Source organism: Lissotriton helveticus, chromosome 6, assembly GCF_964261635.1.
Source record: "Lissotriton helveticus chromosome 6, aLisHel1.1, whole genome shotgun sequence".
Classification (NCBI taxonomy): Eukaryota; Metazoa; Chordata; class Amphibia; order Caudata; family Salamandridae; genus Lissotriton; species Lissotriton helveticus.
The window spans coordinates 1966524182-1966545037 of NC_136067.1; positions in this window are offsets into that span (position 1 = coordinate 1966524182).

The following is a 20856-nucleotide window of genomic DNA, read 5'->3' on the forward strand; positions in this document are numbered from 1 at the left end:
GGAACCTGGAGAGCTAAATGCCCTTCAAGATCGTTGGACAGGCCCCTTTGAGGTATTGGAGAAAAAGGGTAAGGCCACATACTTGGTGGACCTTAAGACCCCGAGACAGCCCCACCGGGTGCTTCATGGCAATCGCCTCAAGCCACACCATGAGAGGCCCGAGGTCGTCTTGATGATGGTGACCGATGGAGCAGAGGAGGAGGAAAGCGAACCTCTCCCTGATCTTTTCTCGTCTCAAGAAAAGGATGGGTCGGTGGAGGGAGTGATTCTCTCACCATCCCTGACTCCTGAACAGCAGAGAGATTGCCGCCAGATCCTGGAGCAATTTTCCTCACTGTTCTCCCTTGTCCCGGGAAGGACCCACCTGTGTACCCATGATATGGACACAGGAGACAGCCCACCGGTGAAGTCTAAGATCTACCGGCTGTCAGACAAGGTGAAGGCCAGCATCCATGGTGAAGTAGCCAAGATGCTGGAACTAGGAGTAATTGAACCTTCCAATAGCCCTTGGTCCAGTCCGGTGGTTTTGGTACCAAAAGCTGCCCCACCGGGCGCCACGCCTGAATTGAGATTCTGTGTGGATTACCGAGGACTAAATTCAGTAGCGAAGACTGATGCTCATCCGATCCCCAGGGCGGATGAACTTATTGACCGGCTGGGAGCTGCCCAATACTTAAGTACCTTTGACCTTACTTCTGGGTACTGGCAGATTCCCTTACTGATGGAGCAAAGGAAAAGTCAGCCTTCTCCACGCCTCAGGGTCACTACCAGTTCTGCGTGATGCCCTTTGGGCTCAAGAACGCCCCTGCCACTTTTCAGCGGCTGGTGAACAAGGTCCTCTCTGGTATGGAAGCTTTTTCTGCTGCTTATCTGGATGACATTGCTGTCTTCAGTAGTAGCTGGGAGGATCATTTGCAACACTTGCAAGCTGTTCTCCAGGCCCTGCAACAGGCTGACTTGACAATCAAGGCCAGCAAGTGTCAGATCGGGCAGGGGTCGGTGGTGTACCTAGGCCACTTGGTTGGCAGAGGGACGGTGCAGCCTCTCCAGGCGAAGATTGAGGCTATCATGGCCTGGGAGCCCCCCAAGACCCAAACTGAGGTCCGAGCCTTCCTGGGCCTCACTGGATACTACCGTCGCTTCGTGAAGGGGTATGGCACCATTGTGGCACCCCTCACTGAACTTACCTCCAAGAAACAACCTCAAAGGGTAGTCTGGACGGAGGCTTGTCAGCGAGCCTTCGTGACTTTAAAACAAGCATTGTGTACTGCTCCAATACTTAGGGCTCCTGATTTTTCAAGAGAGTTTATTGTCCAAACAGATGCATCCGAACATGGCATTGGGGCAGTGTTATCGCAACTAAATGATGAGGGCTTGGATCAACCCGTGGTCTTCCTCTCCAGGAGACTACTCCCCAGGGAACAGAGGTGGAGTACTATAGAGAGGGAAGCCTTTGTGGTGGTTTGGGCTCTGAAGAAGTTGCGTCCATACTTATTTGGCTCGCACTTCCTGGTTCAGACCGACCACCGGCCCCTTCGTTGGCTGATGCAAATGAAGGGGGAGAATCCCAAGTTGTTGAGGTGGTCCATCTCTCTACAGGGAATGGACTTCCGGGTGGAACATCGGCCTGGAGAGGACCACGCCAATGCAGACGGTCTCTCTAGGTATTTCCGCCTTAGTGATGAGAACTCCCAAGGGATTGCTTAGTTCTCCCCACTTTCAGCTGGGGGGGACGCATGTTAGACCTGTCTGCTTTTGAGGGTCCCCTCACAATTATGATTTATTTTGTCCCTTTTGGCCTCTGAGTGTTATTATTTTTTTTTTTATATGTCCACCCGGATTTTTGGTTGTCCGCATTGACCGGGGGGTTAGGTGTTCCTTGAGCAGGACGTTTCGCCTTTCCCTTGAGGCCTAGTCATCCTCATGAAAAATTTTGTGAGAACCAAGAAACCTAAAATGGAGTCCACCAACTGACATAACGGTCAGCTTTGCAATGCTGACCCATTGGGTTGTATGTAGAAGGTTCTAGAAACTCCTGGCTGGTTCTGAGAGCCTGATGACAGCCTATAAAAGGCAAGAATAGGGGTGGCCATTTTGTGTAAGCCCGTGACCAGAGAGATAGCATTGACCGGTGTGGAGAGAGGCGAATACCAGAGGAGAGCTTTGCACCAGTAGGGGCGCAATCGACCTGTGGCCGGCTGTGTCCTATTCGGATGTGACCCCCTTGGAACCGACCAAACCCCACTGAGTCTGGAAACTACCTATGCACCTTTCACCTCAAAGGCACCGGAGATTCTATCGGTGTAACTAGACATTAGCGGGGGTTCATACACCCCGGGGACACTCTTGCTATTATTTCCTTTGTCTACCCCGTGGTCCCGACCCTCCAGTGAAGAAGCAAAGTGAGCTAATATCGCAACCGCAGTGTCTGCGAAGCACACTCACCGTGAGGAGAGAGCAGCGAAGACCGTGGCAACTGCTGGGAGGAAAGTCGTCTAATCTGCGTGGAGCACTCTGAGGCGGCATTGGTGAACCTGGGTCTCAGCTGTTCAGCGGAGCCGTCAGAATAGAAGACAGACTAACGCCAGCAATGGCGGGGCGGAGGAAGAGCTTCCGGAGCCGTCTTCAGCGTCAGCGGAGAAGGCGAACCTGCGCAGAGGGAGGAACAGCGCCAGCACTGGTGAGGAGATCGTGAGGGGCTGTGACGCAACCCGCCATCGCCGCAGGAGGACGTACCGCTCTATACCCGGCTGATGTAGAAGAGCGCCGAATGCCGGCCTTCCGACCCCCGTGGTGAGGCCGCCCCCTGAGACTGACTCGCACAGGCAAAAGGACACCAGCGGAGATAAAAGTAAGCTGGGGCATCCATTGGGCGAAGGGTGGAGTCAGTTCTAGGAGGAGCGGTGCCTAAAAGGAGGTCAGGTGATTCCCGCAAGAAATAGAATCCGGCCAGAGTAATTTCCCTGAACTATTCTGCCACAATACGAGCAAGCTTTAAGTGAACTAATTCTGATGAACACAAGGACTGCCAAGCGAGTAGGGAGAGGAGATTGAGAGGAGAGAGTGGAACTCGTGGGGGTGGTTTAGATCAAAGAAATAAGGAGAGAAAGGCTGAATCCCTAGCACAGGGGAAAGTGTAGAAACAGTCACACGATCAGAGGAAACAGTGTGTTAAGATCCTGTCAAGCTGTATTTATGACAGCAGGGGAAATGTCACTGGAGGCAAAGTGAAATGTGATGTTAACCTACCTATTCTTTCCTAGTGATACAGCCGTGCCAACCATTGTGAAGTATTGTGTTACAGTGAATGTTGGAGCGTTTTGATCCTGCAGGCGTGAGGGTGAAGTACACTCTGGTTCCCTCTAGGGAATCATCTAACTCATTAATCTTACTGTGTGTAACTGTAGTGTATTGAATTCTCTAGGAAAAAGGAGGGTCATGTAAACTGATACTAAAACGTGTTATGAAATGTATTAAGTGCTGAAATTGCAGTAATTTGAAAAATGATGCACTAATGTGATAAATACAGAAAAGAATAAGAAGAGCAAAGAATCCATTTTATAAAATACAAGCCGTATTTTTCTATCAAGGTGTAGTGTCGTTTTTGGAGTGGATGGGCGCTGGGTTCCTGAAAGGTTATTACGCAAGCTTAACACATTAAGCCTTTGGAATTAGTCTTTCCCTCTGTGCCATGCTATCCACGTGTTGGCTAGGAAACCCCTAGGTCTAACACTACCTCAAAGGCATTCACATTGCCATGTCTGCCCTACAAAGATCTTTACAGGATCTGGTCTCCTCCTTCACAGCACCCCTCAACCTCCCAACCTTCCACCCCACCTCCTGCCCCTTCCCTATCTCCATCCAAATTCCCTATTTCTTTTCGTATCCCAAGCATGCACACACCTAAGCATGCACACACTTTAACAGACACAAGCGTTTGCAATACTTCAAAACAATTCAAACATACATTCAATCACTACCCCCACAACCCCAGTATACCCCCATGCTGCAAAACAACACATATAGAGCGCTCCACAGACACACCCATAACCGTAGGACCCACACTCATCCACAGACCCCTCCGCAACACCCAGAATTCACGCAGACAATGCACCAAAAGCCGCAGACACTTCCACATCACCCATATCCCCAGACACCACACCAACAGCCACAGATCCATCCACAACACCCCTATCCCCAGACACCACACCAACAGCCACAGATCCCTCCACAACAATCATTTCCTCGGACACAGCACCAATGGCCACAGACCTCTCTACAGCACCCAGCACATCCACAACTCTCACACCAAAAAAAGCAAATGTTCACAGTCACCCACACAACAGACATCTACACAATACACAGTGCAGACAGCAGACCCATCTCACACTTCCACTCCCTCTTCCTCCCAACCCGAACTCCATCCTGAACACACTACCCATTTTCTCTGTTAATCTGTCATGTTTGCCTTTGCCCTTACCCCTGTGAAAGCTGACGCCACCCCTCCCAAAGTCCCAAAACGCCCTCACACACCAAACCCATCCCTTCCACTTTAAACTCCACCCCTGAAAAATAGCCTCCCCACCCCCTTCTTCTCTGCGCAAAAAAGAAAAAAACAGAGAGAAAACCCCCTAAACCTAAACCCAGCCCCAAAGCCCCCAAACCCAAACCCTCTTCCAAGGACACACCTACCACTCCCTAAACCTCTTCCTCCCCTTCCCAAGTGGTGCCATTTCGAGGGGCCTGCTATGCCCACTGGATGCTCCTTTGTGAGGAGGTTCCCTGGCAGTGCCAGTAAGGGCAAGTTTGTTTGCACAGCATTGTGCTGTGGCACATGGGCAATACATGGACTGGCCACAGTTTGGAAGATATTAGTCCAATTGAAGTGGTTAGTATGATATGACCTTGAAGCCAGTGTTGGAGCTAGACATGACAAGGGGGAATGTTGGATAGCTGTCTATGTGGGTTGATATCCATATGGAGTAGACATTGCATTTGGTGACATGTTATAGGGTAAGTATTTCAGCTTGGCCACTGTCAGCGTCATTTAGGTTGCACTTCTCTCCTTATTAGGTAGGTTGGATATGTGTTTCATGTGTTGAAGTTAGATATTTATGTACCCACACTTCGAAGGTGTCAACTTGTCAAACCTTTGTGAAGGTCTGCATGGACATTTGTTAATTCTGCAGTGTATTCTACAGCTACTTCACCTAGATGTGTGCCACATGCTGTTGGTGCTGTTTTCGTTTTCATAAGCTGCACTTAGCCATACATGACACTTGGTTATGCCATTGGTTGTCCCTGATACACTTCAATTCCCCAGTCCAGTGCACATGTAGTTTGTGAGACATGTGCAAAAAGTATTGTGCCCCAGGGATCCAGCCTTTCAGGTTTCCACCTGATAGAGGCACAGCTATCCTGCAGAGAGTGCTTCCATTGTGCTCTTAGAATGGTTCTCACAGTGATTCTATGTAATTCCATTAACTGATATTGCCTTTTGATGTGGGTAATGTGTGATAGTCCAGTCCAGAATTGTAGCAGAGAAGGTGTGATTCACTTTAATGCCACATCCATACCGATGTTTCTTTGACAACAAAACAGGGCCTGGGATATGTGCAATTTGAGTGTATCACATTCACTATAGCATCTTGGCTGGAGTTGTAGTGACAGGGCGTAATGGTAATAGTGGCATATTTTCATTGCTACCTTCCCAACACTTGAGAAATGGCAAGCTGCATGACTAGTGAAGATGAGTAGTGACATGGAAGACAAGTGAGAAAGGGCAAAAGAAATATAGCATATTGGTAAGAGTTCCAGTCACAAGGCCTCCTAGTAGTTGTATTTATTTTATTTAGTGTATTTTGTATAGCGCGCAGCTACCCCAACGGGGTGTCCCGGTGCTCCTGTGTGATTGTAAACTGAATCTGACTCAGAGGGGACTAGCAAAATAGGAATGTTTTCAGGGCTTTACGGAATGGTAGCTCTTCCTGGATCATCCGAATGGAGATAGGGAGCTTGTTCCATTGGGAGGCAGTGCATACTAGGAACGTTGTACCCCCTGAGCGTACTTTTTTAAATCTTGGGGTGATAAGAAGATTTTCTGAGCTGGATCGGAGGAGTCTGGCATTGCTGTAGGGGCGGAGGCAGGAGGAAAGGTATGCAGAGCTCTTTCCCTTAAGTGCCCGGTGGACCAGAGTTAGGGCTTTGAATTCTGCCCTTTTTTGAATTGGTAACCAGTGGAGTCTTTGCCGATGTGGCGAGATGTGCTCACGTAGGGAGATGCCACAGACCAGCCGGACTGCAGCTTTCTGGACCGTTTGAAATCGATGCAGAGGCCAGATGCAAGTCCTATGTAGAGGCCATTAGCGTAATCTAGGTGGGACGTGATCAGTGCCTGGACGATTGTTTTCCTGGTGTTACTAGGTAGGAAATTGATGAATTTTTTGACCATCCTGATTTTTGAAAAACAGGCAGCGGACACCGTCTGGACTTGTTTATGCAATGAGAGGCTGGGATCCCATCTAACCCCAAGGTTTTTTACTGATTCCTTGGGAGAGGGGGGCAAGCTCAGGTCGAGGGGCCACCAGAGATTGGAGTCTAATGGGGAGGGCTGGTGGAAGAAGAGAACATCGGTTTTTTTGGCATTAAGCTGAAGGAAGTTGTTGTCCATCCATTGGGAAATATTACGGAGGCAATTTTTTAATGGATCAAAAGTGGACTGAGTGGGGTTGTCATAGGAAAACAAAAGCTGGATGTCGTCAGCATATGAGGTAGCCTTTACACCTGATTGAGCAATGATCTCGGCCAGGGGGGAGAAGTAGACATTGAATAGGAGGGGGTTTAGTGAGGAACCCTGCGGGACACCCCACTTAAGCGGGAGGCTATCCGAGGTGAAGGGGGGTGAACACCGCCTGCGTCCGATTAAGAAGGAGGCAAGCCATTCCAATGCCTTACCTTGAATGCCTTTAGACCAGAGACGGTCAAGAAGGACAGGGTGGGAAACGGTGTCGAATGCTGCTGACAAGTCGAGCAGCACCAACACCGCTCTAGACCCTTCATCCAGCTTCCATCTCACGGAGTCGGCCATTTCTATTAGCGCCGACTCGGTACTGTAACCGGGTCTGAACCCGTGTTGTGAGTCATGAAAAGCACCGTGGGTTTCGAGGAAGCCAGCTAGTTGCTGGTGAACTAAATTTTCAAGTACCTTAGGAGGGGCGGGTAATAGCGAGATAGGCCTATAGTTGGCTGGTTCGTTAGGGTCAGCATTAGGTTTTTTGAGAATGGAATCCAATCGGGCATGCTTCCAGGAGTCTGGGAAGATGCCGGTCCAGAGGGAGTCGTTCCATATACCATTCAGAATGGGGTTGAGAAGAGGGGCCAAGGTTTTATATTGTTTGGCCGGACAGGGGTCAGTGGGTGATCCTGATCTACATTTTTGTAATTCTGCCAGAGAGCGTTCCAAGGTAATCTCTTCAAAACTTGTGAAGACAGGGTCGGAATCTGAGTGGACTATAGATTTATCGATAGAGCCTGGGCTGTTGTTACATGGGAAGGAGTTATCATATATAGAGGCGATTTTTTCCTCAAAATAATCCGAGAGGCGATTGCAAAGAGATTTTGACACTGGGGATTGTCGTTTGAGGGCCATAGGATCGGTAAAAGATCTGACGGTGTTGAAAATTTCCCTAGAGGAGCCTTGTGCCCGGTTAATTTTCTCCTCCAGGTAGATTCTCTTGTGATCGATTATCCTCTTCCTATATTCTTGAAGGGCTAATTTATATTTAAGTTTACTGTCAGGAGAGTATGATTGTCTACAACATCTCTCCAGGAGTTTACATGCTGATTTGCATTTATGCAATTCATCAGAGTACCAGGGTGCGGTGGGGGCAGCTCAAAAGGTTTTGATGGGCCTAATGGGAGCGAGAATATCCATGGCGGAAGAGATCCAGTTGTTAAAATCGGTTAGCCTAGAATCCAAGTCTGTGTCTTCTAAGGGGGCGGCTGAAGTAAAATGAGCTGCTAAACTTTCTGGAGTAATCTTACTCCAGTTACGGCCAACTGTTTTGGCCCGGAGTCTGGGTCTGTCTTGATGATGTAAAAGGATGGAGAAAGGGATGAAGAAATGATCCGACCAGATCACTGGGAGGGGTTCACTAATGGAGATGTCTGCCAAGTTAGAGCAGATCAGGTCAAGTGTATGTCCTGCCTTGTGGGTCGGATTAGAGACCAATTGATTTAAACCACCGTCAGATAAGGTGGAAAGGAAATTAAAATTGGTGTGGTCAGAAGCATTTTCCACATGGAGGTTAAAATCTCCAAGCAGAGTGAAGTTCGCATAGTGGGAGCTAGCATGAAGAACATTGTCAAAGAGAACTGGGAGATGGGAAGGCTTGGATTTGGGGGGACAATAGACCAGTAGGCCTGAACATGTTATGTTGGCGGCGAGTTTAATGCAGAATGGTAATGCTTCGATGGAGTCTATTTGAGCATAGGGGAAGGAGGAAATAGTCCATTGTGATCTATAGATTATCGCTACACCTCCGCCCGGATTATGACTCTGTCTATTGGCACACAAGATATTATATTCAGGAGGAACGGCAAGGCATAGGGCGGGGTTGGTTTCATCCCCCAACCAAGTTTCAGTTAGAAAGAGGAGATCCCACATGTTGTCCTCCAAGGTTTGAGCTATGTCTAGAGAGTGTTTAACTAATGAACGACAGTTTATTAAGCCCGCTTTGATACTAATGTTGTTACTGGCAGGGGGGTGTCGAGCGGGTACCTGTAAGAGGGGGCATTGCTTCGTGGAATTACATAGAGCCTTTCCAAGGCTGCAGGGAATGTAAGGAAGGGGATAGGTGCTGGGGTTGGGTAGTGGGATATGCGAGAAGTTACAATTTATGGGTTTAAGATTCATTAATGACTCCCTCCCGTAGGCAATGATGGGGATGGTGCCGAGACCACCTGAGTTGCTAGCCACCATGGCCGCGTCATGGTCGCGGACGGGTGCAGACAGGCAGGACTCTGGCACGACTCCGGTGCGGGTCCGGCGCGTCCGCTGGTCACGTCCGCTGCGCGGAGGCATGCCCGTCCCTTTTTATGCTGGCCACTAGAATGCGTGCTGACGCTTCCCCCACCTAAGATGGCCGCTGTGATTTTGAGCTCGCTCGGGACTGAAGGAATGCCCTCAGCGCCTGAGTCGGCTGAGACTGATCCGGTGAGTGTGGGACTGCGGGGTGGGGAGGTGCAAATACCACGCTTAGTACTTCAAGCGGGGGAAGAGGGGAGAACAAAGTGCAAGTGCAATTTCCAGCTACAATGTCGAGCGAGGAACAGGTTTAAAAGCTTAGTGATTCAAGCTAATAATAAAATACAATTTAAAAGTCGAGTGACACATGCGAGGGGTACAAAACAATTGTTAAGGCTTAGTAATTCAAGCGATGGGATCAATATTAAAAATAATGATAATCAGAGCAGAGTGACAAAGCAACCTCCCGGCTTCCGCCTCAGGAGGGAATCATACACAAAGTTAGGTCGATACCTTGCTCTGGGTGCCCCTTTTATGCTCGCCACTAGAATGCGTGCTGGTGCTTCCCCCACCTAAGATGGCCGCTGCGATTGTGAGCTCGCCCGGGACTGAAAGAATGCCCTCAGCACTTGAGTCGGCTGAGTCTGGCCCGGTGAGTGTGGGACTGCGGGGGTGGGGAGGTGCAAATACCACGCTTAGTACTTCAAGCGGGGGAAGAGGGGAGAACAAAGTGCAAGTGCAATTTCCAGCTACAATGTCGAGCGAGAAACAGGTTTAAAAGCTTAGTGATTCAAGCTAATAATAAAATACAATTTAAAAGTTGAGTGACACATGCGAGGGGTACAAAACAATTGTTAAGGCTTAGTAATTCAAGCAATGGGATCAATATTAAAAATAATGATAATCAGAGCAGAGGGACACAGCAACCTCCCGGCTTCCGCTTCAGGAGGGAATCATACACAGTCACTTCAATGTCACTTTCATAAAACTTGGGAAATGTCAAGCTGCATAACTAGAGAAGATCAGTAGTAACATGGGAGACAAGTGAGAAGGGGCAAAAGATGTGTGACAAAGATTAATAGGTATGATATTGTTGAGGAAGGGCTGTTGTGGAACACAAAATTATGCACACATCACTATCACTGTACAGTGGTTTTACTCCATTGAATTCCATGGAGTTGCTGAAAAACAATGCCTAATTCCACGGAGTACCACAGGAGAGCAGGGTATTGCTCGGCCACCTCTCGCTGCTTGTAAAGCAGACAAGGACATCCGTTTGGGCAAATTCAATTACGTCTTTCACTTACAACACCTGGCAATAGGTTATAATTATTGCTTGAATCCCATTAGCATTTTTTTACAACTGCAGCAAAAGTGATGGTGTGTATGTCCTTAAGGGGACCCCCCACTCACCTCAAGTTATCTCCAGTGGCGAGGGAGGTGGTGTTGGGTGGGGTTCGGCTCCGGGCACAGGAGAGGAGCTCGAGTCCTGGCTGTTGCGGGGTTTCTTTTGGCTCCAGCTGCCAAAACTGTGGCTCTCTTGTGCCCGCTGCCCTTCTCCTAAAACGTTTGATACCCCATGATCAGGCCAGTGTCTGACAACTCTGGCATTCCTCCGGGCCGTGCTATCCACGGCCAGTGGGTCTTACATCCTGCTGGTACGGCTCCGCATCCACGGTCTCCGAGGCAGCCAAAACCATCTTTCTTCTCCTTGCCTTTGCGTGGTTTTAGTGCTGCTGCGTGCTCCTAGTCCTTTCCACGGTTCTTGGTTGAGTGCAGCAGGCGCAGGCTGATTCTCCTCTGTCTCTTGCCCTTTGCTGCTTTTACCAAGCACTTCCATTTTAGAATGTTATGTTGGGGCCTTAGACCGCCCATCTTGTCTCAGGAGCTTACACCCATGGCTGATTCTGGCACATTTCACTCCTGAGTAATTTACTCTAAACGTAATACAAGCAGACGTTCACAGACACGCTAGGCACATGGCACTAGAATTTGCTGCGGCCATGCAAATTCACGAGGAGGGTTTCAGGGAAGGCTGGTAAACTATGCCATGCTGCGGATACAGTGTTTTTTGCTGAACTCCATGCTCCAAATGATGAGTGGTAAAACTCTGCACAATTCATCGGTGGAACAAAGTGTATCACTGACGCTTACCTAAGAGGACATCCTACAGATGTATTTTTGATTATTGAAACAATAACATTCAGGGTCCCTGTATACGTTCTTAGGGACCCCAACTCCCTTGCCTGGTCTATGGCGTGGCATAGTTTTGCATAGTAGTCAATAGCAGCATGTTGCTGTATGACTTACTGCCGATTTCATCCACAACGGAGCTGGTTTTAAACGTGGTCAATCAGGTAGATCAGCAGCAGGACATGTCTGATGGGCTCCATGACAGTAGAAGGTGTGTAGAGGTGTATTTTAGCCTTATTTCTCTCCCTTTCCGCCATCTCAGATGTGGTGGCTGGGCCACAATGGTCACGCTGGCTGTAAAGTAACTGGTGATTGGGCCGGCGGTTTCACTGGTGGGCAGAGCCTCCTATTTATTTATTTATTTTGGAATTTTATAAAGCGCTAGTTACGCTCACCGGCGTGTCCCTGCGCTGAGTTGCTAAAAATGAGAAGAGTGAGGGGGTGGAACTAGGGTAGTGCTAGGCGGAACAGGTATGTTTTGAGGGCTCTGCGGAACATGGTCTCGGAGGGTACGAGACGAAGTTCAATCGGTAATGAGTTCCAGTGCTTGGCTGCAAGAAAACGGAACGATCTTCCACCCATCCGGGCTCTGCGTATTTTAGGAACCTTGACAAGGCCAGTATCCGAAGATCTAAGCGTTCGTTCAGGTCTATAGGGGGTAATAAGACCGTTGAGAGGGATAGGTGCCCTGCCTCCTAAAATCCGGTGGCACACACATAGGGCTTTAAATTTGATCCTTTGAGAGATTGGTAGCCAGTGGAGAGATTTTAAGGCTGCTTTGGAGGAAGTGCGTCTCGGAAGCCTTAACACCAGCCTGGCCGCTGCATTCTGCAGCACCTGGAGATGATTGATGTTGCTAACTGTACTACCCAGATACAGCAGATTTGCATAATCTAGTCTTGAGGTGACCAAGGCGTGTACGAGGGTCTGTCTGTCTCCAACAGGGAGCATATCAAGGACCTTACGTAGGGTTTTAAGTACTCCAAAACACATACCCACAACCCGGTTAATTTGGGGCGTGAATGATAGCTCAGAGTCAAATACAACCCCTAGATTTTTGGCCTGTTGTGCAGGCCTAGGTGTAGGGCCCAAGCAGTTAGGCCACCATGCTGAAGACCACACAGACGGGCCACTCCCTACCACAAGCACCTCAGTCTTGGAGCCGTTCAACTTCAGGCAGTTGTTAGACATCCAGGAGGCAAGCTCCTGCATGCAGGCACTGAAGTTGGCGGCTGCGGTGTCGGGCACCCGTGATAGGGAGATAGCCAGCTGTGTGTCGTCAGCATAGGATACGAGTTGGATATCGTATTTCTCTACAATCGCTGCTATAGGAGAGGCATACAGGTTAAACAAGGTGGGGCTAAGAGCAGAGCCCTGGGGAACTCCTTGATCGAGATGGAATTGTTTGGAGTAGCATTCACCCTGTCTAACCTGGAAGCCTCTTTCCAACATAAAAGATTGTAGCCATCTAAGTGCCTTCCCTTTGATTCCTCCCTTATTGAGACACTGTAGCAAGATAGAATGTGCTACAGTGTCAAAGGCGGCACTTAGGTCAAGCAGGATGAGTGCCATGGTTTGACCCTCATCAATTCCTTGCCTAACAATCTCGGTGGCCAAGAGCAGTGCAGACTCTGTAGAGTGGCGGGGTCGAAATCCAAACTGCGAGGGGTGGAGAAGATTAGCTTCATCTACAAAGGTCATGATTTGAGAATTGACCACCTTTTCCGCCACCTTTGCCATGTAGGGAAAAAGGGATATGGGTCTTAGGTTGTCCAGCTTGTCCCAACTGAGGTTAGGTTTTTTCTGAAGCGGAAGTACTATAGCTAGCTTCCATTTTTTTGGAACAGTGCAAGTTTTAAACGAGATGTCAAGGACATCTCTGATAAAAGGTTCAAGAATACCAATGCTTTGGCCGAGAAGTTTCGGTGATGCCGGGTCAAAGGGGGACCCGGATTTAACCGAATGACAAATCCGTTGCAGCTATTAGTTCTATTCTGCATCCCCTGCAGTCAAAGGTGGCTGATCGTGTCAGCAGTTCAGCAGCAATTTATCAACAAAGGCAGGAACCATAGACGGACTATATATAACGGGGTTCAGTATACATGTCCGAACGAACAATGGCACAAGAAGGGTACAAAGTTCCCCAATGTGAGTAGGAAAATGAATCTAGCGTACAAAGAGAGGAAAAAGGAAAAAAGGGCGGGGAATTTCCCTTTTCGGAACTAAAACCCTCACACACCCAGCAAGCTAGGTGTCATGCTTCATCATATGGGTTCTGCTCCTCGTCAGACTGGCGCTGCAATGTCTGACGGGCACCCGCGAAGGGGCTCTTTATCGGAGATCTTTTGTTCCTGCCATATTTTGCATGCGTGTAAGAGGGGAAGATAAACGCGGGTGAAATGTGTAGTCGTGAAGTGAGCGTAGATTAAAAAAGGTGAGTCAATCCAGTGGGGACTTTATTAGGGTGGTTGACTCCCTTGATTAAAAGGTGGGAGGGGAGATATGTACTGATGTGAGGTTCACAGTAAAAATCTACTACCCTCTGTTCAGGTCAACATGTTTCTTCCATTGTAATCAATTCGTCAGGACCTAAGTGCTAAGTACTACACAGTGAAGAAAAAGGAAAAACAACCTTATATCTTGGTAATGCAGGCCGATTGGTCCTGCTCCTAGTGATGCAACCTAGAAAGGAAAATAAACAACAGAGAAGGGCAATGAATCATTACACTCTATTCCAGTCTAGGTGCTCTCTGCTCTCTCTAGTTTAAGCGTACCATCCATCTCCACCCTTATGCTACTTTTCCAGCTCATGACTAACGAAGATATAACTCCCATCTTCCACAGTCCCATTATACTTTTAATTTGGGAATGGCCCCCCTGCCTCTCTTCCGTGATTTCCCACTGTCCCTCTCTAACTACGAACACACCTAACATGGCCGCCCGTTCCTCCGCTCGAGCCGGCAGTCGTGCTCCGGTGTATGCGTTCCTCCTACTACGCGCATGCGCTGTTCTGGTCTCGTCAGGCACCACCTCCCACGGATCGGTGAGACAGAAACAACATGGCTTTAAGAGACGCCAGGTTCTCCTACGCAGACCACTAGTCGCTCCAAGTCACGCCAAACTTGTAATCAGGCACTGAGTCTTTGCTGCTCTGAGTAATAAATAGGTGCTGGTCATAAGCTCTCAGCCACCCTGTGTTTCACCCACATTTCTAAGGACACCTCAGAACTATCCAACCTCCCTTGTTCAACTGCATTTGTAGAGTCTTTGTGAATAATCACTGTTTATTTGTGATACACGTTTGAGAAAAAGCAGCAAATAGAGCATGAATCTGTAACCCAGTTTAAAATCACAACTTTGTCATCAGTAGAACCCATGTTTCGTCATGCACAAACGTGCTGCTTGTTTAACTCATTCGGCTAAGCATTTAGTAGTCTATAAATAGTTTTACAGGTGAGATATGAACGCCATCTGACAGAACTCATGTAAGCATATATCAGGTTATTGCATTTCCAGTCACGTTTATACAGTTACTTTGTGTAAAATACTCATAGGGTTAAAGGGCCAGTTGTACAACCAGTAAAAATAGCGACTCGCAAATTGCCTCAAAATGTGACAATTTGCAAGACACAAAATTATATCTACGAACAAAAGAGAACCCATGATTGCGATTCGCTAATGACTTGCATCGCAATTTTGGGTAGCGGCTATTTGCGCGTCGGTAAACGCTCATAAATAGCGTACCCCTCAGAAAAGCCTGTTTTTGCATACGCAAATAGCGAGTGCGGAAAAAACAAGCCCATATTGCCCATGCAAATTGTGATTGCAAAAAAAGCATGGAAAACACTAGTTGAGCTGAAGGACCCCAAAACAGGAAGTGGTGTCCAAGGATAGTCCTGAGCAGAATCACTAGCACATGGTCAGGTGCAGCAGCACACTTCAGCACTGCTGTGTGGCTATCACTGAAACCATGAGCAGCAAGGCCAGTAACAAGGGTGGCAAGGAGCAGCTGAGGAAGCTCAAGTTCTTGGAGTAGGAGCTCGACATAATCGTGGAAGAATGCTGCAGCTATGAATGGGGAGCTATATGGGAGGGTCTCACACAGTGTTTGTGAAGCAGACAAAAGAAAGATCTGGCGTGGAATGCAGCAGCTCATCAATGTTCTGGGTGTGGCACACAGGTCCCTGGATGACATTAAGAAGCGCTGGTATGACCTGCGCTCCAGGGTCAAGGGGAGGGTGGCAGCATGTCTGCAAGAGGCACAAGGGATTGGAAGAGAGCCATCCACTGCATCAGAACCATCTGCAGCTGAGGCCAGGGTGGAGAGTACCCTGGAGAGGGCGGCTGTTGTAGGATGTGGGACCCTTGACACATCACAGCCAGCACCAAACCTTGGTAAGTGTGAAATGTGTTAGAAATGTAAGGCTGGGCGTAGGTTGTGGAGTTTCCCTGCGCGGAATTCCGCTGAGTCACTGGAAAATTCTGCATAATTCCGCGTAGTTCTGTGAACTGCAAATAGCATTTGAAACCCATTCACATTCACTGATGCATCATCCTTACTAGTTAAATAAATTATTGTGGAGTATTATAGTCCACAAGATGGCAGCAACACTTCTAGTTTGCTGTGACCTTTCCATCTACAGAGGGTGTGCCTGCAGTGCACTATACAAAATATTAAAACAATATTAGTGAATGCACGGCCTGCTGAGGAGTCACACGGTATGCAGTTATTTCCATGCATTTTATTTTCATATTTGATATACTTCTATGAGTAGGGCACGAAAGGTGAAATGACCGAAAGTGTTAAACAACAAACAGTTAAGTAAACGGAGGTACACAGTGTAACGTATTTGATTCACAAAGACACTGTTACATCCAAGTTAAATTTTTTTGCACAAAATAGTTGATTTACGAGTGTAAATCAATTTTTGGTACTCTGAGGGGCATATTCTAAAGGACCTATCGCCACGTTAGTGGCACTTTATAGCTGCCAAAGTGGCGATAAATTCATCGCACTATTCACAAGCTGTAGCAAACAGCTGATATCACCACTTTTCCTGCGATAGCAGCTGCAAAAAACAACGCCACAGATGACACTGGCAACTAACGCCAATGAGATGCAGAATAGGCGTTCCCCTGCAAAAAGCCGCGACAACACCACTTGGTAACATTCTCAATGACCAGCCAGATCAGCGATAAGTTGACAAAACATGCGATAAGGCGCGTTAGCAAACAGGATTTAACACCTGCTCCTACCTGGTGTAAAGTCGGACGACAACCTGCACCAAGAAGGGGAGCCCAGCACAGAGCCACACCTCAAGAACGACAGATGCCATGGAGCCACTGATCATGCAGCTGGGGGCCCCAAGAGCGCCACAACACACACCACAACCACCCCCAGCCCCCCCCCCTCCCCAGACAAAGAGATATAACATCAACTGTACGAAATAAGGAACAAAACAATTCACCTGATTTCACACACTCACAACAATCAACAATCATGTGTGGTCAGAAAAAGGCGAATCAGTCATTCATCTTTTAATTTCAAAACAAAACAATGTTTTCACGTTACACCAAATACAACTATGTGGAAGAGTCATGGTGTGTCTTCTCTGGACAATTGGTAAGTGTTGGAACCTAATGATGTCAGGTCACCTAGGGTAGCCTGGCCTAGGGTTAGGCAAAAATCAAAAGAGGCACATGTGTAAAGGTTTCAAACCACCCAGCAGTAATCCAATGCAATATCACTCAAAAATGACGCTACACCAATGTTTGGAAAAATACGAGCTTGTTTATAAAAATATTCTTTGCTCTCTTGTCCACAGAAATCACAGTTCAGTCTATTACATTTATCCATGAAACTATTATGATTTTCAAAGTTGCCAAATCATGTCATTAAGCAGTTTTTCAACTTAACAGCACATTACATTTAGTCATGAGTTTAGTAAATTCCTCAGAATTGCCAAAACAATCACACTACTTGGCTTTCTAACATGCATCACATTACAGAAGTTCACAAGAAGCAGTGTCTGCACTTCCCTAGAAAAGGTTTGCACATTTACTCCCTCTCCACCACTAACATCCAGAAGAATTGGTGAGCCTTACTCACTTTAGTTGCCCTATAAAAGCTCCTCACCAGATCTAACAAAAGTAAGGGGGAGGGATTGGTATAAAGTAGTCTAATCACAGAGGGGGAACATCCTGCATTGAAAATTATGTCTCAGTAGTTTCTTACAAGAAGCTTGATGGCATTCCCCAGTACCAGCCCAATCCTTGTTTGGCCAACTGGAAGTCTTTGTTCCTTTGAAGGAGACTCTATGGCCTCCAACGTTCCCCTCAAAACCTCCTTACTTCATTTGTGTTGGGCCCCCCGTGGGCCTGTGTCTCTGTCTGGCAGGGGTGGAAGGAACCAATCTTCCCCGGCACTCGATGCGGTCCTTCTCCCCTCCTCCCCTGCTCAAGTCCGCTCCTTCTCGTTGGAGCTTAGGCAGAGAAAGGGGTTTCACAAGCGGAGAAACGCCAGTGCTCACTTCCCGCCCGTTTCCTTGGGGATCTCCCGTCAGCCGATCCGCGACGTATCCCCCGCAGCGGTACTACCGCGCATGTGCGGGAGACTAGCGGACCAAGACCGGAGTCTGCCCCGGCCGCCTGCCGCTGGTAGTGGCTCTCCCGCGGGCCTGCTCGCTCCTAGGCCCCTCCTGACAGGGAGAACTGAATCCGCAAAGGCGCCCGACTTCCGCACAGCCAGTCCCCTTTTCCTCAGGTCAGTGGCGCCGCCTCACCAACGCGGCCGGTGCCCCAGGGGTCCTGATCACGGCTGAATCGGCGCTGCCACTAGGAATCCGACACCCCTCTCCTTCCTCTGACTCACGAGTGGAAAAGGTGATTCGCCGGCTGCACGACCGGTAAGGGACCTCAGGGTCACAAGGGCAGTAACCTACTTTAACCCCCAAGGAGATGGGTAATAGAGATGGATCTCCTCACGTATAAGCTCCCAGTTCTCTATCCTTATCAGGGACCTACTATCTCTCTGTACTGGACAGGGGCTGGTGATAGGGGGGCACCCAGTTCCGTTCTCACAGCAGAGACCTTCGCCGTTCCACAGTCCACTGGCATTAACCCCTTCACCTAACTGTCCAGGGTCAGCAGGACGAAACTAACTCGGCTAGGACAACAGGAATGGGGGGTTGGTGAACCCAGACAGAGGGCAACCCTTGTAGAGCAGTCCACCCTTCAGGACCCTACCCCTTCCAGACCTCAGCCTTCACTCTAGCTGTTCCTCACTAGCAAGACAAAATGGCTGTCCAGCATTCCGCCTTATATAGGCTGACCCTCAGAGGTCCAGAAGGGACCAGAAGGTTCTGGAATGCCCTATTCTATCCTATGGGACAGGTTCCAGGTATGTCAGTTATGACAGTTGGTAGCCACCATTTTGTGACTCTCAGGAAATTCCTGTCAGGAAAGGCCTCTAGGCCTGAGGTGAAAAATTATGAGGGCGAAAGAGCACCTATCCCCTAGACCAACACCTTGAAAAATCTAGTGGACACAAAAATAAATAAAGGCATGAGGGGCAAAAAGGGGACAAAATAAATAATAAATTGGAGGGACTACGCAAAAGGTCAGACAGGTCTAACAGTAAGTCACAGCCTGCAAGACAAAATTTAAAGATAAGAAGGTGTGTCATGCACTTATCCAAGGACAGAGAGAGAGAGAGAGCATGAAAGGGAGAGGGAGAGAGAGAGAGAGTGAAAGGAAGAGAGGGAGAGAGAGAGAGAGAGAGAGAGAGAGAGAGAGAGAGAGACAGAGAGAAAGAGAGAGAAAGAGAGAGAAAGAGAGAACAAGAAAGAGAGGAGAGCGAGAAGGAGAGCGAGAAAGAGAGCGAGAAAGAGACAGAAAGAGAAGGAGAGAGTAAAAGAGAGAGAAAGAGAGAGAGCGGTGATTGGCCACCCCTGCACAACCAGGAATCACTGCACACCTTCCACCAACGGCGTGACTCCAAGAGGGCCCACCATGTGCCGGTGCAAGCTCCAAGCCCAGGTCCTGCAACCTTGGCAGCCTCCACATCATTCAGCCAGCACCAAGTGCCACAAGGTCACACACCTGATTCTGGGTCTTGATTAAACAATGGCTGAGATCACATCAGTGCACAGGGCATCATTGCAGGCTGCACACCCGCCTAGCTCTTTCGGTGCTACCAACTCTGTGAACTGCGAAGCAACACCACCTGGCGGTAGGCCCGCGCTGCCCCCTGGCTCAGGCCTACACTGGGGTCCAGCAGGGCTCACACAAATCCCTACCAGTCTGGACCACCAGGATGGCGCATCATCACAGGCTGCACACCCGCTCAGGACCTACGGTGCCCCTCCCTCAGTGCACCGAAAGTCACCGTCTCGTGGCAGTAGGCCTGTGCCGGCCGCAGTACATCCGGTGCCATCAACTCAATGCAACGCAAGTCATTGACCTTCTATGATTGAGTCCTGTGATATGCCAGGCGGATGCAGCCATGTCACCTCCGGCAGTGGTTAAGAACTGGGACAAGTAGCCACGTTGTTTCCTCCTTCATACGTAAGCCAAGTAGGCTGGATCAGAGTACGCCAGGCCGGCGCAGGGGTGTGAATAGTTATCCCTGGGCTCTCGGCGTGGTTCATTTCTGGCTGGACAGGAAACCAACTGATGCGTGGGCCTCTGTCGCCGTGTCAGTGCCACATGGCCGGCAATCGACAATGTTGCAATTTAGCATGCACCCGGAGAGTGGCCGCGCACGAAGGGATTGTACGAGGAGCGTAAGATCGCCAGGGGCGTAACAATAATCCCCGCAGCCCCCGCAGTGCGGGCGGCACCCGAGCGCGAGGGGGCCCCCTCCAGCACGGTGCACGGGAAGGCCCAAGAGCACCAGACTGGGTAGGGAGCGTGGCCCAGCCCTGCCAAGCATCATTCCTAAGGCATTTAAAGTCACGTCCCGAATCACTGCAATAAAAAAAGATAATCACGCATTTGGGCTCCTGTCCATTTGTAAAGGAGCTTTGGAGTCAATTCGACAAGTGCGCAGTCAGAGCTCGTCTGTTTACACGTTTTAATGTTTCTAGGGGTGTACAAGCCGGCCTCAGAGACAGGTTACTATGTTTGCCATGGAATTCGTCTCTGGGCCCGGAATGTTACAATTTTATTTCTAGCATGCCTTTTGATTCATCTTGTTCGGTTCCCGGACCCCTGTGCTGCTGCGATTGAATCGTGCTCTCTGACGTTAAAAGATGTAATGGGTGGTGCCTTGAGAGCCCAGAAACTTTACAGCAGGGTCACTGCCAAACCCAGGTGACCACGTGTACCAGATGCAGAGACGGCCATCTCAGCATCAGCAGCATGTTGAGAGCCAGCTCTTAAGTAAGAAGGTAAGCGCTGAGCCCGGAGCTCTGCTCAGCCCTTTCTCCAGGGTCGGGTGAACTCTAAGCATAGGGCACACATTGGCCGCCTGGACTGAACACCCAGATTGCAGCAGCAGGAACTCGGTAGCTCAGCCGTCGCAGCTCCCAGAGCATGGGCACAGTGGGCTCTGCTGAAAATCAGCAGCAGAACACTGTAAAATTTCAGGTAAGCCAAAGCCTGAAACGAAATTCTCTTGTATGCTGACAGTATTGGAT